This window comes from Papio anubis, chromosome 4 (assembly GCF_008728515.1).
Source record: "Papio anubis isolate 15944 chromosome 4, Panubis1.0, whole genome shotgun sequence".
In the NCBI taxonomy this organism is placed as follows: domain Eukaryota; kingdom Metazoa; phylum Chordata; class Mammalia; order Primates; family Cercopithecidae; genus Papio; species Papio anubis.
Genome location: NC_044979.1, coordinates 91,312,836 through 91,339,832, shown reverse-complemented (window position 1 = coordinate 91,339,832; position 26,997 = coordinate 91,312,836). Strand labels below are relative to the sequence as shown.

Below are 26,997 nucleotides of genomic sequence, written 5' to 3'. Positions count from 1 at the left end.
AATTGATAAGTATCAATTGTAATATATATGTATGACATGTTGTTTTGAAATACGTATACAGTTATTCCTGGGTATTCAAGGGGGATTGCTTCTAGAATCTCCCTCCCTTGGATATCAAAATCCATGGATGCTTAAGTCCATAATATAAAATGACATAGTAGGCCAGGCACAGTGGCGGTGGCTCAGGACTGTAATCCCAGCACTTTGGGAGGCTAAGGTAGTGGATTGCTTGAGCCCAGGGGTTCAAGACCAGCCTGGGCAACATGGCAAAACTCCATCTCTACAAAAAATACAAATATTAACTGGGTGTGTTGGTGAGTGCCTCTAGTCCCAGCTACTTGGGAGGCTGAAGTAGGAGGACTGCTTGACCCTAGGAGGTTGAGGTTGCAGTGAGCTATGATGGTGCCACTGAACTCCAGCTTGGGCAACAGAGGGAGACTCTTGTCTCAAAAGTAAAAACAAAAAAAAAGGCAAAGCGTCTGCTTGTAACTTATGCACATCCTCCCATATACTTTAAATCATTTCTAAATTACTTATAATACCTGATACAATGTAAATGTTATGTAAATAGTTATACTTACTGTATTGTCTTTTATTTGTATTATTGTATTGTTATTTATTATTATTATTTCCAAATATTTTTTATCAGTGCTTGGTTGAATCTGCAGATGTGGAACCAGTGGATACAGAGGGCCATCTGTACATTGTGGAATAGCTAAATCAAGCTAATTAAGATATGCATTACCTTACAAAAGTTTCTTTTTTTGTGTGTGGTGAGAACATCTAATATCTACTCTTAGCAATGTTCAAGAATAGGATATATTATTATTAACCATAGTCACAATATTGTACAATAGAGCTCTTGAACTTATTCCTGCTATCTAACTGAAATTTTGTATCCTTTAGCCAACATCTGCTGTCTTTTTTTGGTCAAAGCAAGTCATAAATTGGCCAGGTATGGTGGCTCATGCCTGTAATTCCAGCATTTTGGGAGGCTGAAGCAGGTGGATCACTTGAGGCCAGGAGTTTGAGACCAGCCTGGACAACATGATGAAACCCTGTCTCTACAAAAAATACAAAAAATTTAGCCAGGTATAGTGGCGTATGCCTGTAGTCCCAGCTACTTGGAGGGCTGAGGCATGTGGATTGCTTGAACCCAGGAGGTCAAGGTTGCAGTGAACCAAGATAACACCACTGCACTCAAGCCTGGGAGACAAAGTGAGACCCTATCTCAAAAAAAAAAAAAGCAAGTCACAACTTGAGTCTAATTGGAGAAGGACTGGGGAAATAGACTCCACTTGTTGGTGGCAGAGGAATAGCAAAGAATTTGTGGCCATTTTCAATCTACCACAGTATTTATATTTAAAAATTTGAATGTATGTACCTAAAAACAAAATAAAATAAAATAAACAAAAAATTCCTTTCTATATTATGGTTGTCTGTAAGGACCACATGCTGTTTTTGGTTTCTTTAACCAAATTGTCTTTCCATGAGATTGAGGGTGGTGGGATATGGAAAGGTGGTAACTTGTTTAAGCTTCTTGATAAAAAGTGCTGTCTTTGTTTTCTGTTTTCTGATATTTATACAATTATTCCTCTCTTAGTGGCTTTTATAATTATTGGGAGTGGAAAAATCTTGAATAAACTGTATAGTAGTATGGGTATATTAAATTTATTTGATCCTGAGACCTATATTTCTTAACTTGTTTTTAACTCAATAAATATTTATTGAATTAATAAAAAAATTCTTTAATTCTTGAAGCAGTAACAAACACTGGGAGGCGGAGGTTGCAGTGAAAAGAGATTGCGCCACTGTACTCCATCCTGGGAGACAGAGCGAGCTGGGTCTCAAAAACACAAACAACAATGACCAAGATCCACTCTTCTTAGAAAGGACACACAGTGATATATGCTTTAAATCCTTGCCCGACTGAAAGTCTTGGGACAGGCATACCATCCAGATTTTATGTGGAATTTTTGTTTCTCAAGCTTTTAAAAACATTCTATAGCTTTCACACTTAAAAAAGTATTTCCATAGGTTATTGGAGAACAGGTGGTGTTTGGTTACATGAGTAAGTTCTTTAGTGGTGATTTGTGAGATTTTGGTGCACCCATCACCTGAGCAGTATATGCTGCACCCAATTTGTCATCTTTTTTTCCTCACCTCATTCCCACCCTTTCCCCCTGAGTCCGCAAAGTCCATTGTGTCATTTGTATGCCTTTGCATCCTCATAGCTTAGCTCTCACTTATGAGTGAGAACGTATGATGTTTGGTTTTCCACTCCTGAGTAACTTCACTTAGGATAATAGTCTCCAATCTCATCTATGTTGCTGCAAATACCGTTAATTCATTCCTTTTTATGGCTGAGTAGTATTCTGTTGTATATCTATACCACATTTTCTTTATCCACTTGTTGATTGATGAGCATTTGGGTTGGTTTCACATTTTTGCAATTGTGATTTGTATAGCTTTCACTTTTGGTTTTTTAAAATTAGTGTTGAAAAAGTGAAATTACAGCACTCTGATTGTTGTTTCTTTCTGATTTGTAATTACATTTTCCCCCTTTGTTCTTGAATTTAAGTTTTGAAAAATATGACTGTTTATTTAAATGTAGGTCCTTTTAATTAATTTTGCCTGAATCCAGATGAGTCGTTTCAAGTCATGATTTTTCTTCCAGAAACTCCTTCTTCTATTATATCCTTGACTATTGCTTCACTCATTATTACTCTGGTTTCTGCTTTTGGAAAATTATTATTTATGTCTGCTCTCAAATCTGTCTTTCATAATTTTCCCTCATCTCTTTTACCTCTGCATTTTTAACTCTGCTTCTGGGAGAGTATCTGACATGCATCCTCCACAGTACACATAGGAATTTACAAATTATTTCAGTAGTTTATACTAACAAACGTACATTTTTCATCACATTTTCTTTTGAATTATTTTCTTACATTAGCTATATTTGCATCTGTATTTATCACAGCTAAATTTTTTCTATAATTGCCTGCTCTTTTTTTCAAAGAAGCTTTCTTTTTTAATCATTTTGGGGAGCCAAGCATAAATACTCTCTTATTTTTACCAGTTTATTATAGGGTAAGTCATGCTCTTCCTCTGAAGCTTTGGGGAAATATCCCAACTTTGCCTTAAGTGGCAGATTTATTTATTAGCCTTCTTTTCCACCAAAGTGGTTTTCCAGATTACTTGAAATGCAGCTAAATAAATAAATAAATGAATAAATAAATAAATATTCAACTAGAGACAGAAAGAGGAAAAACAAAGAGAAAAATCGAAAATGCCTACCCTGAAGACTCACGCTTTCATGTTAGTGGACACATATTAGTGAGCATCCAAGATGTGTGCTAAGATGTGCTAAGCTGAGAAAGAAATTGCCCCTGAAGCCCATGATAAATGGAATTCTCTGCACCATAATGATTAGTGTCCTTAACAATATCTGGGAGAGGTACAAGGTCATGTGGCTAATGATGGGTTAATGGCCTTACCTCAAAGGCAGTTCAAGTCTGGAAATACTTAGAATGTATGGAGGGTTACATGGATTTCATTTACTTCTTTGAGTGATTCCCCCAAAAACTTTACTTTCCTCTACTTTTGCTGAATATTAGGCAGCTGTTATTTTGAAATTGTTCTCTTTGGCAATTATCTGGAGTGTGATTGTTCTCTATTCCCAATTAAATTTGGAACTACACATTAGTAGAAAGTCAAGCCAGAGGCAAGGTTGACGCTCTGTTGAGAAATTACTGAAGCCTAGGCAAGCCTACATGACTGAGAAAAAGGCACATACATTGATTCTACCTTTATGCAGAGAATTACCTAGGAGGCAAGGCATTACTCATGAGCAGAATGAAGCTTCTTAGAAAACAATTTACATCTACTTTTTAATTTAATTTTATTTTTTTGAAGCAGGGTCTCACTCTGTTGCCCAGGCTAGGGTGCAGTGGCATGATCTCAGCTCATTGCAACTTCTGCATCATGGGCTGAAGCCATTCTCTCAACTCAGCCTCCTGAGTGGCTGAGACTACAGGAGTGCACCACCATGTCCAGCGAATTTTTGCAGTTTTTGAGGAGAACGGGTTTTGCCATGTTGCCCAGGCTTACATCTGCTTTAATGCACAGACAAATGGAAAAGTTCAAAGTTCAAAGTTCTACTTCTAGACCTAAAACAACAGTTTTAGCAGGAAAATCATGAAGGCAGGTGTACGCAAATACTCCACAGTAGTCAAAATACCATCTCAGTAGAGTATGCAGAATGCATTGTTTTGAGTAATGCTCCTTCATGGTATGTACACCAAAAAAACTGTTGCTAACTAAATATGAAACAAATGAGTTGATTATTAAATACATGTAAGTTAAAACTTGGGGAATATTATAGAAGTTTTTTTGGCTTTAAATTAATTGAGAGCCCTCTGGAGAAATGATCAGATGGGAGAGCCAGGTGTTCATTACAGATACACTTTGATCATGACAATGAGATCCAGATCCTATCTTTTGTATATGTGAAAATTCTTATTTTTTGTCTGTTGGGGATTCTGTCCAAAGCATATTAGATGACAGCCAAAATGGCCTCACTTCAACTTTTGTAAGTGCTCTGATTTATTTTCCCTTTCTTTTAACTTCGGGTCCTCCTATGGGATAGGGATACTGTAATGACAGTAACTAAAAAATTAGAAAAATTAAAAAAATAAAATACCTCTAGTTGGATCATTAGCCTCTAAGTGTTTATAAACCTTCCGGTTTTGTGTTCTTGGGTACATTTTCACCAGAAAGATTCCAAAATCATTTGTAAAGAAGCTTTTTCCAAAACTACCTGGAAATGTCTATTTTTCAACAGAGAGAACTGTCTCTCCCAGGGATTTGAGGTCAGGATAATCCCACTTGGAACAAGTCAGCAGGAAAATCATCCTGTGTTCTTTCCCCCACAGCCAAAAAATTGATAGATAGGTGATAGGTAGGTAGGTAAGTAGGTAGGTAGATAGATAGATAGATAGATAGATAGATAGATAGATAGATAGATAATTATGGAGAAAGGATAAAGTGAGTGTCATTGTGAAGCTTGAAGGTACAAATCCTAAAAGACACTATGCAGCCCCAGGGGGAAGTGGCAATGGGATTCTGCTTGGGAAGATGGAATGAATACAAGATTCTCCTACTGGCACCTTCCCTGAGTCGCCACAGAGCTAACGGTAGAGAGGTGGTTCCCTCAGAGAAGAGCCTAAGCTATTTCCCTCAACAGTGCCCTCAGTTTGTACCTTCAGGAAATCCTTGGCTGTATATTATCACAACAATCTCACTACAGCTGTCCTCATAATAAACAAGAAAAACATTTGTCCCACCGCCCTCGCCAACCAAAATGGTGTTTGTGTGTTTGTGTTTGTGTTAAAGAATACTATACTCAGCAAATTTTTCATGCCTTTTCAAGTGTCAGTGCAAAATATGGTAAAAGGCATCCAAATGCGTTCCAATTCTCCCTTTACCTTTCCAAAGGAAAGATTTTTCTGGTGTGAACCTGACCCTTGTGACAAATCAGAATGAAATGGCGCACTTTAAAGGGAATGTTCTTGGCTGGGAACATATAAGCAAGCCTGCGAGTATTTGAAGGGGCAATGAAGGCTACAGCCCGGGGACTGCTCCCATATCTGTTGTCATCACTCCTTAAAGGCGTATTTCAACATTGTGAACGTCATTCCTATTATGTGACAAGATGACAAATACTATCCAATGAACCACAACACATAAAAGGGAAAAATAACATTTTCTCACCTTAGGAGGGCTTGAAAGGTCCATCTAGCCGAAGACACCGGCTGATATTACTTTGCCAAGATGGTTTCAACCTAGAGAGATGGGTTCAAAGAACAGAATTTTAACAAAGAAGGAGGGTGAGATAAAATAAGGATTTAGCAAGAAGTCAGCCTGGGAAACACAAGATGAACTTTGACGAAATATTCTAAATCTGAATTCCTAAAGGAGGCTTTTCTCATTGCCCTTTTTAACATCCATATTGAAATAGGTGAATAGGTGAAAATGGTTTCCAACAGTCGAAGCAGAATCTCTCAAAATATGAAAAAGTGAAGGAATTCTCTAACAAACATAGGCCTCCAAACATCGTGTTTTCAGCTCCAACCCTGCCTGGGTATCACTTACAAACAGATTTTTTAATTGTTTCTTTGGGTTGCAACTAGATAAAAAGCTTAAGTCTATATGATCTATAATCATTCTGTAAACCGGCTCCACTTGTGGATTCAGACTCACACAGCAGATCTGCTGTCAGTCAGTCATGCAGGCCTGATTGAATAGTTTTTCACACCCTGATCAATCAGGTATCATCCTGAATGGCTATTTTCTCCTACTCTGGGTTGTTTAAGTTCAACAAGTGTCAGAGGAATTTAATGAACCATGTGGTGGCAACATCAGCTAAGTGAGTGATTCTTTGATGTTCCCTGTTCTTACAAGAACGGGGATAAAATGGAATGTTTACAGAATAAATTCTGGGGGACAGCGTGGTGAAATTGTAATCTGATAAAACGTGGGCATGATTAAGGAGTTGTTTTTGTTTTGTTTTGTTTTGTTTCCTGAGAAGGAGTCTCTCTTTGTTACCCAGGCCAGAGTGCAGTGGCACGATCTCAGCTCACTGCAACCTCCCCCTCCCAGGTTCAAGCGAGTCTCCTGCCTTAGCCTCCTGAGTGGCTGTGATGACACGTGCACACTACCACATCCTGCTAATCTTTGTATTTTTGGTTGCGACGGGGTTTCACCATGTTGGTCAGGCTGGTCTCAAACTCTTGCCTCAGTTGATCCACCAGCCTTGGCCTCCCAGAGTGCTGGGATTACAGGCATGAGCCACTGTGTCTGGTCAGGAGTTTTTATTTAATTTAAAAGGTACTACCTTAGTTCCTAGACATCCCCCACCTCTGAAGATCATTTACAGCAGGACAATATTCATATGTATAGAATGATTAGATCTTGGGTGCTTGGAGGGACAAGGGATTAACACCAAGCTCTGGAAGCCCGATTTTGTGATTCCATGGTTGCAGTTTACATAAGGGGTGAGAACAAGGGTTCACATGTCAGAGCACCAAGTTTTGCCTATATAATTGTAGAAAATTCATGTGTCTTCAGAGCTTCCTTTATATATAGATCTCACATTGTTGACTCTATATTACCTCTTTGTGATAAGTTAGTAAACCCCACTAAATGGTTTGGGATTTCAAGGCTAAAAATAAAAGGCTCAGAGAAGTACTAATTAAGTGCACAGACTCATGTTCATGCTATCAGATTCATATCCTGTATCCACCCATCATCTATTAATGATTTAGACCTTGGACAAAGTTACTTAACCTCTCTGAAGCTCAGTTTTTGCAGCAGTAAAAAGGGGATAATAACAGGTATGTCTCAGAGAAGTGGTGTGAGGATTAATTGGACTGATGACTGCATAGGTCCTAGCACAGTGCCTGCCACATAGTGCTCACTCAATAAATAACCACTCTTTTAGGATGTGACACAAATAATCTTTGGGAAACAGGGCCTGCTGAGGAGATGCTGTGTCCGTGTGAACTGAATAAAACCAACTTGATTACAGGCCTGATTACCCAATTTCCACATTTCCTTTTGCTTGCTTTTCCTTTAATTTTCTATCCATTCATTTCTATCCATATCATTGCATAATTCTCAACACAACGTAGTGCAGGACAATTCTGCTAGAGAAAAGGCAAACACTGAGATGGGCTCCCCATGAAGATTAGCAGAGTGAACAAATAAAAGGAAACCCACACTGTAGAATGGTTAGTAGGGGGATTGGTAGAAGCAGACCATTGAAATATATTTTTATATGATGTGAGATACTATCATGATTTTCTTGGCCATAATAAACATGAACCATCAAGGGGTGGAGTTAATCTTCTGGGCATCTTTTCACACAGGCATGGGTGTGCTTGTACCTAATCCCTAGGCACACACACATATGTATTTGTGTGCATGTCCACACACTTGCACATGCACACATGCAAAACATCCTTCTGATATTAGTGTCCTTTCATTTGTAATAAATTCTGCCTTCAATCCTGTATGACATAGCTGGCAAAAGGACACAGTTACTACATAAGTGTTTGAGGCAATGACGGCAGCCCTTGGACTCAAACATTGATTTGCAGGTGTTCTGCCATCCTCTGTAAAGAAAAGACCATGTCCTCGGCATCAGTGATAGAGAAATCTTCAAAGGAGATGTTGGTTAAAAATGAGCATTTTAGAAAAAAAAAAAAAAACTTGCTATTCCTCTGTCACTGCCTGAGATAGCAAGATGTGGAGTCAATTTAGTGAGCTTCAATTGTAGCTGACTTTGGAAGAAATAATATACTCATGTCTCTTTGGATGCATATTGAAGAGGGAGCTATGTGAAGGGCTGCGATTTTGCAGATTGCAACCTGATCAGACTTCCAAACACAGACTATCACCGTAAAACAGGGAGAAAGAAATCCCTGTATCTTAGAGGACCAGTGATTTAAGGATTTCCCAATTCACTTCTAAAATGTATGTGGGAGGTTCTCTATTTTCATAATTTTCTTGTCAAGCTTGACACCAGGAAGAGGTGTGAAAAGGGCCAAGCTTTATTGGCAGGCAAGGTCAGACACTTCCTTTACAGGGAGATTTCAGAGGCATTAGAAGGGCCTCTTATTCCCTAGATCCCATAAACACTACTTGATACCTAAAATGCCACCACAGAATCTACATTTAGAGTCATTTTCTTGGAAATCACAAGTTTGGAAGGGAGGAAGTCCAGTCTCCAAGGTGAAGAGTGGCTGGGGAGGGAACAGTGCACACGAATATCTTCCTCAGGCATAGAAGTGGCCAAAAGAGGCCGGGCGCGGTGGCTCAAGCCTGTAATCCCAGCACTTTGGGAGGCCGAGACGGGCGGATCACAAGGTCAGGAGATCGAGACCATCCTGGCTAACACGGTGAAACCCCGTCTCTACTAAAAAATGCAAAAAAACTAGCTGGGCGGGTTGGCGGGCGCCTGTAGTCCCAGCTACTCGGGAGGCTGAGGTAGGAGAATGGTGTAAACCTGGGAGGCGGAGCTTGCAGTGAGCTGAGATCCGGCCACTGCACCCCAGCCTGGGCGACAGAGCAAGACTCTGTCTCAAAAAAAAAAAAAAAAAAAAAAAAGAAGTGGCCAAAAGACAGATTTGAAAAACATGTTCCACACAACTGATCATCAGAGAGATGCAAATCAAAACCACAGTCACATACCATCTCAAATGGTTACTATTAAAATGTCAGAAAATAACAGATGTTGATGAAGACACAGAGAGAAGGGGATGCTTAAAAGACACCTACACTCATATGTTCATTGCAGTACTATTCACAAAGACATAGAATCAAAACCTAAGTGTCCATCAACAGTTGATTGGATAAAGAAAATGTGGCACATATACATATGGAATACTATGCAGCCATAAAAATAATGAAATCTTGTCCTTTGCAGAAACATGGATGGAGCTGGAAGTAATTATCCTAAATAAAATGACTCAGAAACAGAAAATCAAATACCACATGTTCTCACTTAAAAGTGGGAGCAAAATAATGGGTACACATGAACATGAAGATGGAGATAATAGACAGTAACGACTCCAAAAGAGAGAAAGGTGGGAAGGGGATAATGGGTGAAAACTATCTACTGAATACAGTGTTCACTATTTGGGTGATGGGTTCACGACAAGCCTAAACCTCATCATTACACAGTATTTCCATATAACAAACCTGCACATGTACTCCCTGAATCTAAAATAAAATAAAGTAAGTGAAGCAAAAAAAAAGTCTTCCTTATCACAATTCTGCATAGAGCTGGCCTGCCGTGGTATTAACAGTGAGCAATCTTCAGAGAATGAAAGTGGAAGGCCACTGAGTGGCTGCAATTACAATGAGCATTAAATTGAAAAAGAGAAATGCAACTGAAGGTAAAGTTGGTTGGCTCTATGTTATGGGAGAACTTTGAAGAAACATCCCACATGCAACCTCACTCCCTGACACTACGATATAATAATTTTCCTTCCTGGAGGAAGTGTATACAATAAACAGATTGTGAGTATCTCAAGGAGAGTATCCCAAGGGTTCCTCTATGAAAGGATTTATCTGGTTGCAATATGAGAGAACGTGTAACATCATTAAACACCCTAATAAAAGCCCCCCTTCTTCCTGAAATCACACAATTTTGCCTTTTATATTTATATAAAAGAATAGACAGACACTTACTCAACCACGTTTCAAGTGTGGCATAAGAACATTGTATATGGCTGTCACCATGGCCTTTATTTCTACCTTGAGGTGAACAAAAAGAGAGATGAGAAAATTGTTTCCTAGATTATCTAGTGGTGACAGCAGGGACTTCACTATAGGTCTTGAGCAAAATCGTTTGGGACTCAGCAACATGGTCCAGTGTCCTACATGAGCTTTGATGCCTGTGACTCTCCCATACAGCTGAAAAATCCCACTTCCTGGCAGAGGATAGGGAAAGGTTTCAGGAACACTGGCTTTGCAACTGATAAGGGATGAAGAGAGAATAAAATTCTCGAACTGTTTTCAGCTTCTTTGCCTCATTGTATCTGTCAGAAGGAAATATTTTCTGTAAAGTTTTACTAAGTGGCATGGCTAATTGAGCCTAGAAACCCTATTTACTAGGTGAGCCTGGAAAGCCACCATCTTGGGAGGCTTGGCCATGGTATCAGAGGATAGTTGGCAGGCAAAAAATATTGCATATAGCCCTGCTCTGTCGCCTGCCACCGCTGCCCGGGCCCCAGTGGTTCACTGCACCGTGAAGACAGATTCCAGATGCCGGGAACTGGCGCCTCCAATCCCAAACGCTATGTCCAGCAAAGGCTCAGGGGTTCTGGCCTACAGTGGCGGCCTGGACACCTCGTGCATCCTCGCGCGGCTGAAGGAACAAGGCTATGACGTCGTTGCCTACCTGGCCAACAATGGCCAGAAGGAAGACTTTGAGGAAGCCAGGAAGGCGGCACCGAAGCTTGGGACCAAAAAGGTGTTCATTGAGGATGTCAGCAGGGAGTTTGTGGAGGAGTTCATCTGGCCGGCCATCCAGTCCAGCGCACTGTATGAGGACCGCTACCTCCTGGGCATCTCTCTCACCAGGCCCTGCATTGCCCGCAAACAAGTGGAAATCGCCCAGCGGGAGGGGGCCAAGTATGTGTCTCACGGCGCCCCAGGAAACGGGAACGATCAGGTCTGGTGTGAGCTCACCTGTTACTCGCTGGCGTCCCACATAAAGGTCATTGCTCCGTGGAAGATGCCCGAATTCTACAACCAGTTCAAGGGCTGCAGTGACCTGATGGAATACACAAAGCACCACGGGATTCCCATCCCAGTCACTCCCAAGAACCCGTGGAGCATGGACGAGAACCTCATGCACATCAGCTACGAAGCTGGAATCCTAGAGGACCCCCAAGAACCAAGCGCCTCCAGGTCTCTACACGAAGACCTCGGACAAGCTAAAGCCCCCAACACCCCTGACATTCTCGAGATCGAGTTCAAAAAAGGGGTCCTCTTGAAAGTTACCAACGTCAAGGATGGCACCACCCACCAGACCCCCTTGGCGCTCTTCATGTACCTGAATGAAGTCACGTGAAAACATGGCGTGGGCCGTATTGACATCGTGGAGAACCGCTTCCTTGGAATGAAGTCCCGAGGTATCTACGATACCCCAGCAGGCACCATCCTTTACCACGCTCATTTAGACACCGAGGCCCTTACCATGGACTGGAAAGTGCGCCAAATCAAACAAGGCCTGGGCTTGAAATATGCTGAGCTGGTGTATATTGGTTTCTGGCGCAACCCTGAGTGTGAATTTGTCCGCCACTCCATCGCCAAGTCTCAAGAGCGAGTGGAAGGGAAAGTACAGGTGTCCCTCTTCAAGGGCCAGGTGTACATGCTCGGCTGGGAGTCTCCACTGTCTCTCTACAACGAGGACCTGGTGAGCATGAACGTGCATGGTGATTATGAACCAATTGATGCCACCGGTTTCATCAACATCAATTCCCTCAGGCTGGAGGAATATCATCATCGCCAGAGCAAGGTCACTGCCAAATAGACCCCTGTACAGTGAGGAGCTGGGGCCTCCTCAATTTGCAGATCCCCCAAGTACAGGTGCTAATTGTTGTGATGATTTGTAATTGTGACTTGTTCTCCCCTGCAGGCAGTGTAGTGGGGCTGCCAGGCCCCAGCTTTGTTCCCCTTTGCAGCAACATGGATGAAGCTGGCAAACCTAGTCATCAAAGGAAAGGGTTGGGGGGCAGCTGCGATGGGGAGCTATAAAATGACAATTAAAAGAAAAAAATTGCATATAAACTTAGGGATCGGGCACTCACCTTCTAACCATGAATATACCCCGCTTGTAACTCTATTGAATAATACAAATGTAAGTTACCATGCACATATAAAGAAAAAAATGGTGGAAAAATTCCTTAGGAGTATGAGCAATAACAGCCAGTAGTACCTAAAAAAACAGCTAGTGTTACTATGGTTAAGCATTGGTTTGGGTGTGGTCACTGAACTCTATTGCTTTCCAAGTTCTTCCAGCTTGGTCTAAGTGAGTGCACAGTTGCATGTCTACTGGACTTCAAGACGTTTCTCCAGAACTGACAAATTTGAAGAATTTTTAAAGTTTGTATTTCTAATTCATTCATCCATATGTTTATCCAATAAATATTTATTTAGAGCCTACTATGTGCCAGGCACTCTCCAAGTAAAGGGGATTCAGTGGTGGGAAAAAGCAATCCAAATAAATCAGCTTTATCTCTGCCCTCATAAAACTTATATTCTGGATATAGCAATAGGCATTAACGAAAAAACCCAAACATACTAATAAATGTAAAATTCCCTCCTGGCTTGGTGCTAGGGAGGAGAGGAGTACTGTGAGAGCATAAGAAGTGAGTGGTTGATATAGCCTGAAGTGTAAAGGATGGTTACTTCGAGGAAACAAAGACTCAGCTGAAATCTAAAGTATAAGTTGGAATTATTTAGTTAAGGAGATGGAGAGGAAGAGAATGCAGGAAAAGGAGACAATATATGCAAATGCCTGATGGCAGGAAGGATCGCAGCACATTCGGGTTCCTGAGTGAGGCCTGGTGTGTGGAGAGTGAGTGAGCATGGTGGGGATGTGGCTGGCAAAGGAGGTCTGGGCATACAGGACCTTGTAGGTCCTTTCAACTGTATTATTTGCCCCAACATTAATGGGAAGCCTAGAAATACTAATGACTTTTAAAACTGGTAATGCCATAATACAAGATTTTTTTTTTCTATTTTTTTAATGCTCCAGACTCCTTACCACCCTGAGTGTTTCTAGAAAGTAGGGTTAAATGCAGCACTGCCACATGTGGCTCCTTGCGCTGTTCACTGCATTTTCACATCACACTCAATTGTGACCCAATGTGTTTTCAGGAGCTGTGAGGTGGGGCAGTCCTGGTTAGACATCCTCTGATCAGCAGACGGGACTGTTTTCTCTAAATGGAGAATCAAAGGACACGCTTGAAATTGAAAGTTGTGTGAAAGGAATCTAAATTGGTTTAATGTCAGATACATCCATGATTTATGTCTCCTTTACATCTCATTGCTGATAAAGCTAACATTCCTCTATTTGTTGGATGTGTGTGTGTGTTTGTGTGTGTGCACATGCCTAGGGAAAAAAATTCCAAGGCAAGGAGCCCGTGGATGTCTGTTGCCTTATTTTTCCTGGTACCATGATAAGGTAAGGGAAACATCTGGCCTAGGAAAAATGCAAATTTCATGCCACGTACTAGGCAACTCCCTACTAGTTTTTCTTTTTTAAAAGTATTACACAAGCAATTTATACTCAGTGTAATAAAATTAGGGAATTTGTAAGACCAAAAAGAAGAAAATTGGGAACTCTTAATTCTATTAACATTTTGGTATATGTACTGTCAGGTATTTTTTTTTCTTCCTCCATGTGTGTGCCTTTAAGATTTCTAATTTACTTATGTTATTGAATGATTGACATGCTCATTTTTAATAGAAAAATTCTCATTTACAATGGAAATTAATCTGGAGGCAACTGGAGATGGAAAAGTCACAGCCTCCACCATGAGATGAGTGTTTTTCTGCAAAACCCAAGTTCCACAGTGAGCAATTCTTGCTTCCAGTTTTCAACATAATCATTTTCTTTCGAGCTGTAATTTTAGATGACAATGAGGATAAATAAAAAGCATATCATGAGGAAAGGTAAGTCAATGTCCTTAGACTTTTGGTAATCAAAAAGAATTCTCCCAAGTGGAAGTTTCTCACCTGTCTCTGGAGGCTTGGAAAGTCTTGGCTAACACTGGCCCTTATGCAGAAAGCAATTTGAGGTGTGCTTATTTTACAAATCTATGTATACTGCATGTATTAGTTTCTTAGGGCTGTCATAATAAATGACCACAAACTGGGTCGGTTTCAACAGAAAATTCATTCTTTCACGGTTCAGGAGGCCAGAAGTCCAAAAGCAAGATGTCTTCAGGATGGATTCCTTCTGGACACCGTGAGGCGAGAACTGGTCCCATGCCTTTCTCTGAGTTTCTGGTGGTTGGTAGCAATCCTTGGTTTATAGTCTCTTGGTTTATAGTTTCCTGGTTTGTAGCTGCATCACCTCACTCCCATCATTGCCTCCATTGTCACACGGCCATCTTTCCTGTGTGTGGTGTCCTCTATGTCTCTGCATACGATCTCCTTCCCTTTTTCTTATAAAGACACCAGTCATCAGGTTTAGGGCCTGCCCTAATCCACTCTGACCTCATCTTCACTTGTTTACATCTGTAAAGACCCTATTTATAAATAAGGCCGCATTCACAGGTACTGTGAATTCGGACTTGAATGTATCTTTTGTGGAAACACAATTCAACCTGCTACACTGCATATCTTATGATCTCATATATAATAATTTATATCATTCATAACTAAGCATCATCATAGAAAAACAAAATTGCAAAGCAGTTTTATTTTCATTTATATTACATGGATCCTAGCTTCAATTCCCCAATCCACACCGGAAATATTGAATAATATCCAGAATGAAACAAACAAAACAAGACAAATCCTTTCTTTTAGCACACTGTGGAAAGACCCTAGACCAACATCAAATTAAATCTAGGCAATAGAAGGGACAGATAACAGATTCATGAGTCCTAAGAATGTTGTCTTCATGCATTAAGGATGTATTAATGTATTAATTTAAGAATGAAAACACAGATAAGAGTATCCTGTAGTGGATGAGCTTTTCATTTTTAGTATAGGAAATACTGCTGTGCACAAAACAACAAAGCAAAACAAATATGAGTTATTCTGTAATTTTAATAGAATTGGAATGGAGCTTATTTACAGAGTAGGATATGATAAGCTTCAGTTTTCCTTTAGGTAGGATGCTTTAAGAGAAACTTTGGTTTTCTGAGACTTTGGGATATAGTATAATGGTGAACACAAATCCAATAAATTACAGTAAAATTTGTATTAATCTGTACTTAATTTTCCGTATATAATTTTTTATAAAATTAAATTTTTCTATAAAATAAAATTCTGTGCATTGAATTACATTTGCCCACAGATTTACATTTTTTGAGATGAACTGCTGCATTATGATAACTGTCATTACGAAGGGATATGATGTAAGTAAAGGGAGGGAGAGTCTATGTTCTCTGAGTGGATCTGTTTCTGAATAGCTTTGCTTCTCCTGCCTCCATCTGAAATCCTGATACCCAGCCTAAACCGTAAGCCTGTTGTAGCAGACTTAATTCTCTTTGTTGTACTATTTCTATAAAACACCTAATCAGCAGTTTGAATCTAGACTCCTGGTGTAGAAAAGTGGGAGGAAAAATCACATGTATGAATGGAGGACCCAACAAGTTCCTGGTGTCCACCTGGGACTTCCCTGTCCACCTGGGATGGCTGTGAGTGGCCTTAGCCAGGGTCCTCCCCAGTGTACTGCATCTTGTGGAGGCATTCATTCTCTGCAACACAGACTTTCAGAAGGATTCACTGCAGCTTACAAGATCCCTTCTCTAATTGATTTAAAAATGGTCAAAAAAGGCTTAGAATCTACATCCAGTGATTTTAACAATCATAAAATACTCTATTTACTGGCAGCAGTGTCACACCTGCAGTCCTGGCTACTAGGGAGGCTGAGGTGGGAGGATCACTTGGGCCTAGGAATTAGAGGCTGTAGGGCACTATGCCGGTCAGGGGTCGGCACTAATTTCACCATTATGGTGACCTCCCCAGAGCAGGGGGCCACCAGATTGCCTAAAGAGGGGTGAACTGGTCCAGTCTGGAAATGAAGCGGGTCAAAGCTCCCATGCTGATAAGTAGAGGGGTGGCATCTGTGAATAACCACTGCACTCCGGCCTGGGCAACCTACTGAGTCCCCATCTCTTTAGAAAAGAAAAGAAAAGGAAAGGAAAATAATTAAAAAAAAAAAAAAAAAAAAAAAGGAAAGAAAGAAAAAAATACTCCAGTTGGAGGGAAGCACTAGTAACAGTAGCAAAAGAAAATAGCTGGCAGATTCGACCACCATTATAATACAGTAGAATAACAAGTTTCTCCGTGTTCTACTGTCATGAATTGCATATTAAAATGAATAAAAGTGCCCAGCTGTAGCTTAAGAGTATATATTGACTGATGTTTAAGGGTGGTCTGTGGTGTAGACCTGAAGTCTATCTGGGGTCGTTACTGCGCCCTGTCTTAAACAGCGCTGTGTGAAAGAGTGGATGCAATGTTTAAACACAAATGCTCTGGGCTCCTTTCCTTTCACTAAGGAGAAATGGAGAACTATTACATTCTATTGCTGGTAGTTGAGGTTTCCTGATTGTCCTCCCCCCACCCCATAAACCATTAATAATTTTTTGTTAGATTGTATAATTTATAGTATCAGTTTTGAATGCATAATGTAATCCTGTATACTGAAGGGTAGTTAGTCTTTCTTCAAATAGGTTACCGAAAATGAAATAAATACCTAGATTAAATTTCCATACTAGGGAGAGGAAAATGAAATAATTTGCTGACTTGCAAAAATATATAATAGACATTGTGGAGATAATCTACATTCTAAAAAAATTACCTCATTGTTTTAGTCATCTTGGATGGTTTCATTGTAAAGGCAATTCTTTAGAAAAAAAATTGCTGCAATTGTTGATCAAAAATAATTCTTTTTAAATAAAATGAGTTGGAAAACATTTTAAAAATATGTTACTATAGAATAATAATCTCTATCTAAATAGTAATGAAATGAGGCAAAATTAGTTTGGGAACTTATAATGTGATATAAAAAGGTGACCAGTTTATTTTAATGTCTTTGATTTTGTGAATGAATGTGTTATAGAAGCTTTAAAATATGATATTTTAAGCATGAGCTGAAAAAAATTTGTTTTATCTTTATATTTGGTCCTATGCTTTGTTCTAAGAAAAAAATTACTGGACACTTAATAGTTCTAAAAACTTGTTTGTATTTCTAGAGTTTTACTTGTAGTTTTTGTGTGGTTGTAAAAAATATAATTCTTGTTTCATATTATGAGACATCTACTGAAATTACTACCTTTTTCCATGCCACCAGTTGCTCCTTGCTGATGTCTACTATAAATTAATAATATTATTTAGTCCTTTTCCTTTTGCTATTATTATATTTTTCATGGATCAAGCCCCTTATTTTCCTAAGCTTTTGTCTTCATGATAAACTATCAGACTTCATCTGTGGGATTGGTATTAGATCCTATGGGAATCCCAAATAGAATTTTAATTTTTTCTGGACATTGGGTACCATTTGTTGTTTGTTCTTCTGAAATTATTTTCATTATAATAATAGCAGTATGTTCATCAGGACATGTGTTGTCTTCCTTATTATATAACCTCACTTTTCCCCCTTTAAAGGAAGGAAGATGGGAGTAAAGAGAAAACTTGTTAAGCATAGACAAGCATGGAATTAAAGGATGGTAACTAATGACTGTTGGATGGTTTAAAAATAAGTATATATCAAAATCATTAGGGAACTCTAATCTGTAAAAGTAACAAGTTTTGATGATGTATATAAATGAATTGCTTCATAAAAGTTTTCTATTGAGCCACTTAACGATCTTCTGAGGTTGTGTTTGATACACAGATATTTTTGCTTTTAAAATGTACTCTTCCCCATAATGTTTTAATGCTTCCATGTAATCAGTAAATGCTCTCAAACATACAAAACAATTTTATCTAGATTGTTTATTTAGTGTGACTTGTAAAAATAGTATATCACAAATTATTTGGAAGTCTGACATTTTTCCATATTCATAAGTACTCTGTTAATAACACCATCAGCATCATTATAACTAATGCTCTTTAAGATGAAACTCTGGGGAAAAAAATTAAGTGTTGAATTTCATCTAACTTTTTACTCTCTAAACATAGGCTGATTTACAGAGGCTTAGCAATTTGATGATATTTGTCTAGAAATGTGAAATTCACTATATTTCTAAATTTAGAAATTCTTTCTAAAATGTTTGAAACATTTCCTAATTTTTCTCCCTAATCATGTTGCGATTGTGCACAAAATAAAGGGACTTACTCAAGCCAGGTAAATGATACATAACCTTGATAAGCTTCATAATACTAATGCTGTTTTGATAGAGAGAACCACAAGTAATGCAAATAGCAGCCTTTACTCTCCGGTACAGGTGTGTAATAAACACATATAATTAAACCAAAGATACATAATGGTTTGTTGTTGGATACGCATTTACAACAGCTGACTACGTTCTTAATGTGTGGCTCATGAGTTAGGTAATTTTCTTATGTCTCCATTCCTTGAACAGAATATTCCTCATGGGCTCATATATGAAACGATTCTGCGCTTTTTACTCAGTAGCTTCCCACTGCTCCTGTAATTTAGCGTCTTTGCCATATCAGCATTACCTAAAGATGATTAAAAAGAGCATGTAAATTCACAAACAAGTCATTTTATTCTTCAACTTAAATAATTTAGAAATACCCCCCAAAAGGAAAGTTATCAAAATGTAAGCCTTTCGACATGGTTTCCATCTTAGTGAAATATATCAACTGTGCATTTAATCACTGTTATGCATAAAATATGGTTTATGGCTCTGCTCTATATATCAAATATACTTCTTTGTATATTATGAATCTGAGTTCTTTAAAGGGCATAAAGCAAAAAGAAAAACTAGTACCAGATTTTTAAAAATCAGTATAGAAACACAGCAATGCCAAAGCTATATTTAGTTATTTTAAATTCTGTACTTCCATTGAGGTTTCTATGATTTTTTTTTTTGTAATTCAAAACAAATACACATATATACCGTCTTTGAATTTTGAATTGGGCAAACCAAAGATAATAATCATGAGTCTGTATAAATAGTGTGTGAATTTCTTAATTTTAAACACTTTTAATCCTTTTTCCCTTCCACTGTGATGCTATAAAACGCTGTGACACTGTAAGACACTGTATCATATAGGCGCAACTGAGATAATGTCTCCTACCAGTTTGGCCAGAAGAGTCTGTCTACTAACGTTGATAATGTAGAGAAAAATAAGTAATGTAAACTTGTTTTTTATTTTTTAAAAAAGGTATATCTTAACACATGTATTAAACTATAGTGCTTGGTAAAACTGGTCATGATAATATCTGAGCTCAATAGCAATTTCTCATAAATTGCTGTGTAGGTACCATTAATCATTGTATTCAAATGCTAAGCGTCACCTGTTTAATTCAGTTGGTTCTGATTTACACATCATTTCAAAGAATGCAAAGGAAACACAATTGAAAAGTTTTACTTTCCACATTAGCTATACAGCTCATCCTCTTCTAGCCATATCTCAGGACAGGAAATAAGTAATCAACTTCATTTCTTTGTCTAACTTTTAAAGGCTTGTTTGCAACTAATTTTAGGCAAACCCTTTATTTTAATTGAGTTTCTAGCATGGACTTTAAGGAATGGAATTTAGTACCAAAGCAGTCATAGTTATTCCTATTGCTATTGTTATTTTGGTTCCTCATGAAATAAACTAATTATTCTCCCCTTCTTCTTTGTTATGACCTTGAGTATGTGTGATTTTGTACGTGTTGGAGGAGGCAATGTGTCCTCTGCCTATATATAAAAGCCTGTCAGGCTGGGTGCGGTGGCTCATGCCTGTAATCCCAACACTTCAGGAGGCAGAGGAAGGCAGAACACCTGAGGTCAGGAGTTCGAGACCAGCCTCACCAATATGGTGAAACTCCATCTCTACTAAAAATACAAAAAAAATTAGCCGGGTGTGGTGGGGTTGGGGGCCTGTAATCCCAGCTACTTGGGAGGCTGAGGCCGGAGAATCACTTGAACCAGGGAGGCAGAGGATTCAATGCGCCAAGATCGCACCATTGCACTCCAGCCTGGGTGACAGAGTGAAACTGTTTCCAAAAAAAAAAGTAAAAAATAAATAAAGAAAAAAGCCTGTCACTGTTAAGTTTCCTTTTTAAAAAGAGAAGTTGCCAAAAGGGAACTTCCTTACCTTTCACCACCATGTGTAACCCTAAGCCCTCCTTTCTTCCTCCTCCTTTCAAAGGTCAGTGAGTTGAGATGTGCTCCAGTGCACCGTCCTTCCCTTGTCTCACAGACGTCACATCGTTGGTTACTCTCCTGGTCTCACTTGCCCTCCCCCTGCAAGGAATTTTCAACCTTTCTCTCTCTAAAGGACTCCTGCCCTCAGCACATGCTCGCATCTCATCCAAATTATAAAAGCCCACCCAGACCTTAAAAGCTTTCTCCAGGTCTCACCTTGTAATTTTCTTTTTCTCCTTTTTTTGGGAAGTGGGGGTTTGGGGGTGTGGGGGGTTGGGGAACAGGGTCTTGCTCTTTCACCCAGGCTGGAGTGCTGTGCAGTGGCACCATCTTGGCTCACTGAAACTTCTGCCTCCCGGGTTCAAGCGACTCTGGTGCCTCACCCTCCCTAGTAGCTGGGACTACAGGCGTGAATCACCATGCCCGGCTAATTTTTGTATTTTTAGGAGAGACGGGGTTTCGCCATGTTGGCCAGGCTGGTTTTGGGCTCCTGACCTCAAGTGATCCATCTGCCTCAGCCTCCCAAAGTGCTGGGATTACAGATGTGAGCCACCGCGCCCAGCTCACAGACCATTTTCAATCCTCCTCTCTTGTGACATCTTGTCAGCTTTTTAAATAGTGAGTGATTCTCTCTTTCTCTGCCTTCGTAGTCCCATATTCCCCTAGTTTTCTTTCTTTAAAAGAAAAAAGAAAAAAAAAGCTCTTTTTTTTTTCTTTTTTCTTTTTTTGAGACAGAGTCTCATTCTGTCGCCCAGGCTGCAGTGCAATGGCGCGATCCCGGCTCACTGCAACATCCACCTCCTAGGTTCAAGCGATTCTCCTGCCTCAGCCTCCCAAGTAGCTGGGATTACAGGGAAGTGCCACCATGATGGCTAATTTTTGTATTTTTAGTAGAGAGGAGGTTTCACCATGTTGGTCAGGCTGGTCTCGAACTCCTACCTCATGATCCACCCACCTTGTTCTCTCAAAGTGCTGGGATTACAGGTGTGAGCCACCGAGAGTTGGAGTCTCGCTCTGTTGCCCAGGCTGGAGGGCAGTGGCACAATCATAGCTCACTGCAGACTCAAACTCATGGGCTCAAATGATCCTCCTGCCTCAGCCTCCCAAGGCACTAGGATTATAGATGTGAGCCACCAAACCCAACCCTTTCCTAGCTTTCAACTAAATCTCTGATGATTCCTGATGGGTTTCTCTTTGGAACTCTTCCTCCACTCCCTGAACTGGAAATATTAGAGCTACTCAGGCCTCTGTCCTGGATTCACATCACGTAGCTTCTTATCCTTCACTCCCACACATTAGGTGAGCTTATCTAATTTTGTGTTTTCACATGGGACCTGTATGTCCGTGATGTCCTAAGTTTTACCTCTAGTCCAGTCTTTTTCTGAGCCGTAGGGCAAACTTTGTACCTGACATTCTTTTTTGGATGTCTCACAAGCATCTCTAGCACATCGAGTCTAAAACACAGCTCAGGGTTTTCTCTTCAAACTCCTCTTATCCCTCCTCATCCTAGTAAAAAGCATACAGCTTCCCAGTTGCTCTGCTGAGGACTTAACCATCCATCCCTCTATATTCCTTCTTACTTATCCAGCTTGCTTAATAAATGTCTGAGTTCTAAATAGCATTCAAGTCTATCTACTTCTCTCCATCTCAATAGTCACTATTTTAGTCCAAACAATCATCATTTCTCAATTGGACTACTACAATGCCTCTAGTTTTTCCTGCATCCACTCTTATCTGATTCCAATCCTCTATACAGCAATTTAATTCTGATAATAAAATATCCTTGTTTAAAACTCTTAAATGACTGCCCATTGCTTTTAGGATAAGAATAAAATCTCTAACATGGTTTAAAAGGCACTACTTAATTCAGGCTCTGCCAATTTCCCTGGCCTTAATGCCCCCTCTTGATCCCCATGCTGAAACCTGGTACATAGTAATATTTCGATAAATATCTGCTAAATAGATGAGGAATTCATTGGTGAAAGAATGGATACGTGGATAAATGAATGCATACAAAAATGAATTAATGAAGAAATAAGATAACCCAAGTCCATCTTGAAAAGAGTGTCATACATTTTATAATCTTCCTTCTCATACATTTTCATCATCCCAAACCACCCTCAAAACTATATTTTCATTTTAGATGATTATATATAAGATTTATTAAATATTTACCATTGATTTTTGAAGAATTTTGAACTTCACGACACACACACATTTGACACATCTTCTAAACATCAACCTGAAGAAGATAAGGAGCCAATCTCGTGGTTTTATTCCAGGTGAGAAAATGATGGCTCATCCCACGCAGAGTGTCCTCATGATCACTGAAAGGGTCAGTGGCAAAGGTCCCTTGAGTTTGAAAACTTCTATTCTACCTAAGACTACTCTTAGAAATCTTGATTTATAAGGCACTACTTAATTTGGGCTCTGCCAAACTAGAGTAGCATATGTCAAAGTGGCAGAAGCAACAAGGAGTTCACAAACTTAAAGTTTTCTCCTTATTAGACGACCATTCATTTTGTAACCATTTTAAGGATAAGGTGGGGGTTTTCTGAAAGTTTCTAAGGCAACTTTGGAATGTAAATTTCATTTTGGGTTAAAAAATCAATAAACATTACTACTGATATAAAATAAATATTGATGCCAAAACCTGTCAATTAAAAAATGATTATTTCAGGCTGGGCACAGTGGCTCACGCCTGTAATCTCAGCACTTTGGGAGGCTGAGGCAGGTGGATCACCTGAGGTCGGGAGTTCAAGACCAGCCTGACCAACATGGAGAAACCCCATCTCTACTAAAAATGCAAAATTAACCAAGCGTGGTGGCACATGCCTGTAGTCCCAGCTGCTCGGGAGGCTGAGGCGGGAGAATCACTTGAACTCGGGGTTGGGGGAGGAGGTTGCAGTGAGTTGAGATGGCGCCATTGTACTCCAGCCTGGGCAACAAGAGCAAAACTCCTCTCAAAAAAAAAAAAAGGAAGAAAAAGATTATTTCTACTACAAGTTCATTGTACAAAAAAATCAGAAATGCTGATAAGAAAAAAAGAGTTAAAACAATCTTTGGACTATTCACAATAACTGTGATTATCTATGTTTAACATTGAAAACTATGGTTATAAACTTTAGTTATGTGCAACTGCAAACATTAAAAATTTAAAAATGGTATTATATGCACACATAATGTTTTATAACTTGCTTCTTGAGTGGAGTCTTAATAATATATTTGAAATATTTCCTACGTTAAAAAACATTTATTTTTTTCTTTTAAATAACTTATTGTAAGGTATTTCAAATATATATATAAACATAGTATAACATAACCAACACAAAAGTATCCATCACCTAGGTTTAACAATTGTTGACTGATATGATTTCGCTCTGTGTCCCCACCCAAATCTCACCTTGAATTGTAATAATCCTCATGTGTACAGGGCAGGACTAGGTGGAAGTAATTGGATCATGGGAGCGGTTTCTTCCATGCTGTTCTCATGATAATGAGTGAGAGAACATTTTTGATGATATATGTTACAACAATATGTAGATTAAAATATGTATTTTCAACAGAAGTAATGATTGGCTCCAATGCAAAGCTGAAAGGTTAGGACAGTTTTGGGATATTTGATATTATATATTATGAACACAGATACATATATCAAAATATGCTATGGTACTCCCACTACACCATACTTTTTTTTTTTTTGAGACAGAGTCTAGCTCTATCTCCCAGGCTGAAATGCAGTGGCATGATCTCGGCTCACTGCAACCTCTGCCTTCCAGGTTCAAGCAATTCTCCTGCCTCAGCCTCCTGAGTAGCTGGGATTACAGGTGTGTGCCACCATGCCCGACTAATTTTTGTATTTTTAGCAGAGACGGGTTTCGCCATGTTGACCAGGCTGGTCTTGAACTCCTGACCTCAGGTGATCTGCCCGCCTCGGCCTCCCAAAGTGCTGGGATTACAGGCATAAGCCACCATGTTCGGCCTACCATACATATTTTAAATCTGTATGTTGTTAGGTGTATCTTATATCTACCACTGGAAACAGTTAAGTGTGGTCACATCTAAGAAACCTGGGCTCTGAGAGCAGGAGTCAGAATGCCTTCAATGCTAAGGAATCTCAGTGGGTTACCTGGTCTATTTCTTAGCTTCTGGATATGCAAATCAAATAATCTCTCCAAAGAGCTATTTTTCTTGTTCTTGCAGCTCTCTAGAAATGGAGGTGCCATGGACTTTTTGGTAGACTAATATGATGCCTGTTACTGTTCTTATATGCTGAGTGGGTTTGTTTTTTGGGAAGAGAAGCTGTGATGATATAACATTTCTCTTCATATACAGGGCTTTCCTTTCTAAGTGAGTTTGAAATGATTCTCCTCATTCTCTAAAGGCAAATCTCCACAATTAAAAATTAATCAAGAATTATATAGGTTAAAATCTAGCGGGCCGGTGAATTGTACTCACCTTATTGATACATGGAAGCACCACCTTAGCCAGTAAACAAGACCGACTACCATTTTATCAGAATTAGTCTCATTTTCCATGAGTTTTGAATATGTGGGGGTCTCAGGAATGCTTTTGTCACATAAAATGGAACTTCCCTCTGTCCAAAGTGCTGTCAGGTGGAGGAAGATTAGATTTCTTGGGCATTGCTCCAGAGGCCAGGCAAAGAGTAGTGGAGATACATCATGAGAAGGGATATTTTGATATAAGACGAAAGACTTACCAATAATTAAAGCCGTCCGAAAATAAAATAGGCTGTCTAAAAATCCAGCGAATTCTCAATCTCTGGACTTATTCAAGCAAGGACAAAATGATCATCCACAAGGCTTTTGTGAGGGTACTCACTGGTAAAAAAAAAAAAAAAAGCTGGGTCGGATAGCCCTTTAAGGTGTTTTCCACTCTAAGGTTTTATGACCAAATGGCTTAATTATATTAATCTTTCCTCATGAGAGCTATCAATCTTCTATCTAAAAAACAATCTTGTCATTTATTAATGTTTTCCAAATATTTACACAATATGTATTTTTAATATATACATGTACATGTAACATTTAGCTATTTATCTCTGAACATAACAAATCAGATGTTTAAATTACTCCCAATATTTAAGCAGAAGCCTGAGAAAGCTCAAATGTAGCACAAATATTAGGTTTTTTTGTTTGTTTGTTTTGTTGTTGTTGTTGTTGTTGTTTGAGACGGACTCTCGCTCTGTTGCCCGGGCTGCAGTGGGGTGGCGCGATCTCGGCTCACTGCAAGCTCCGCCTCCCGGGTTCACGCCATTCTCTCGTCTCAGCCTCCCGAGTAGCTGGGACTACAGGCGCCCGCCACCGCGCCCGGCTAATTTTTTGTATTTTTACTAGAGACGGGGTTTCACTGTGTTAGCCAGGATGGTCTCGATTTCCTGACCTCGTGATCCGCCCGCCTCGGCCTCCCAAAGTGCTGAGATTACAGGCGTGAGCCACCGCACCCGGCCCTATTAGTATTTTTTTTAAAGAAATATCATGCAGGGTTTGTGCTCAGAATAGGGACAATTGTACATACTCCCAGGAACAGCATGTTCTAAATCAAACTCTCTGATTTTGAACGACAGAATCAAATAAGACACAATTAAGCTGGCCTTGCTTTTTCATTGTGTATGCATTCTCCACCAGAGAAGAAAAGTGAACTGCTAACTGCTTTTCACAAAGTATTGAGCACTCCCAATACCGTGTTCCGTCCTAAGTTGGTCCAAAATCACAGTCTTTTCTGACATCAAAATATTTTTCCAGAATGATGTTAGTGGCGAAGTGTCTTCAGCTAGGGAAACTTGCAAATCCCAGACTACAGCTTAATGAAGAGAGCAATAAGCATGTCCCACAGATTTTAATCCCTGAGAAGCAGAAGAAATGGCTCAAGATCTTTTCAGGTTGAGAATACAGAAATTGTGGTCAGAGGGGGTGACGTGATTTGCCCCATGTCACACAATAATTGAATGCTAAGATCAGAAATAAATACAGATTTACTTACCAACTTTTAATCCATCATCCCTTCCATAACGTGATTAGAGAAATACAGAAGATGTACAGAATATAAAAAAGGTAGGCTCTGGAGCCAAACTGCTGGGATCTAACCCTTGACTCCCTCATTTACTATGCTTCACTCATAGTGCATCAGTTCTCCAATCGGTAAAATTTAATAATAAAAACTACATATCTATATTATAGGGTAACCATAGATTCTAAATTAATACATGTAAAATGATTAAAACAGTGCCTGGCACATAGTAAACAAGCAATTTTTTGTTTCTATTTTTCAAGACCATGGAATATCTCAGACTGTTGAGCTAGGTAAGAATTATCTAACATTCCACTCTATGGAATATTTCTTGTATGGTTATTCTTTTTTCACAAAAACAATCATAGCCTTGGGTTGGATTTTTTTT

The 26,997-nt window shown here is 39.3% G+C and overlaps 1 pseudogene; it reads left to right on the top strand.

The window, feature by feature from the left end:
• Nucleotides 1-9,502: 9,502 nt before the first annotated feature.
• Nucleotides 9,503-16,430, top strand: LOC110742850 (annotated as a pseudogene).
• Nucleotides 16,431-26,997: the final 10,567 nt, after the last annotated feature.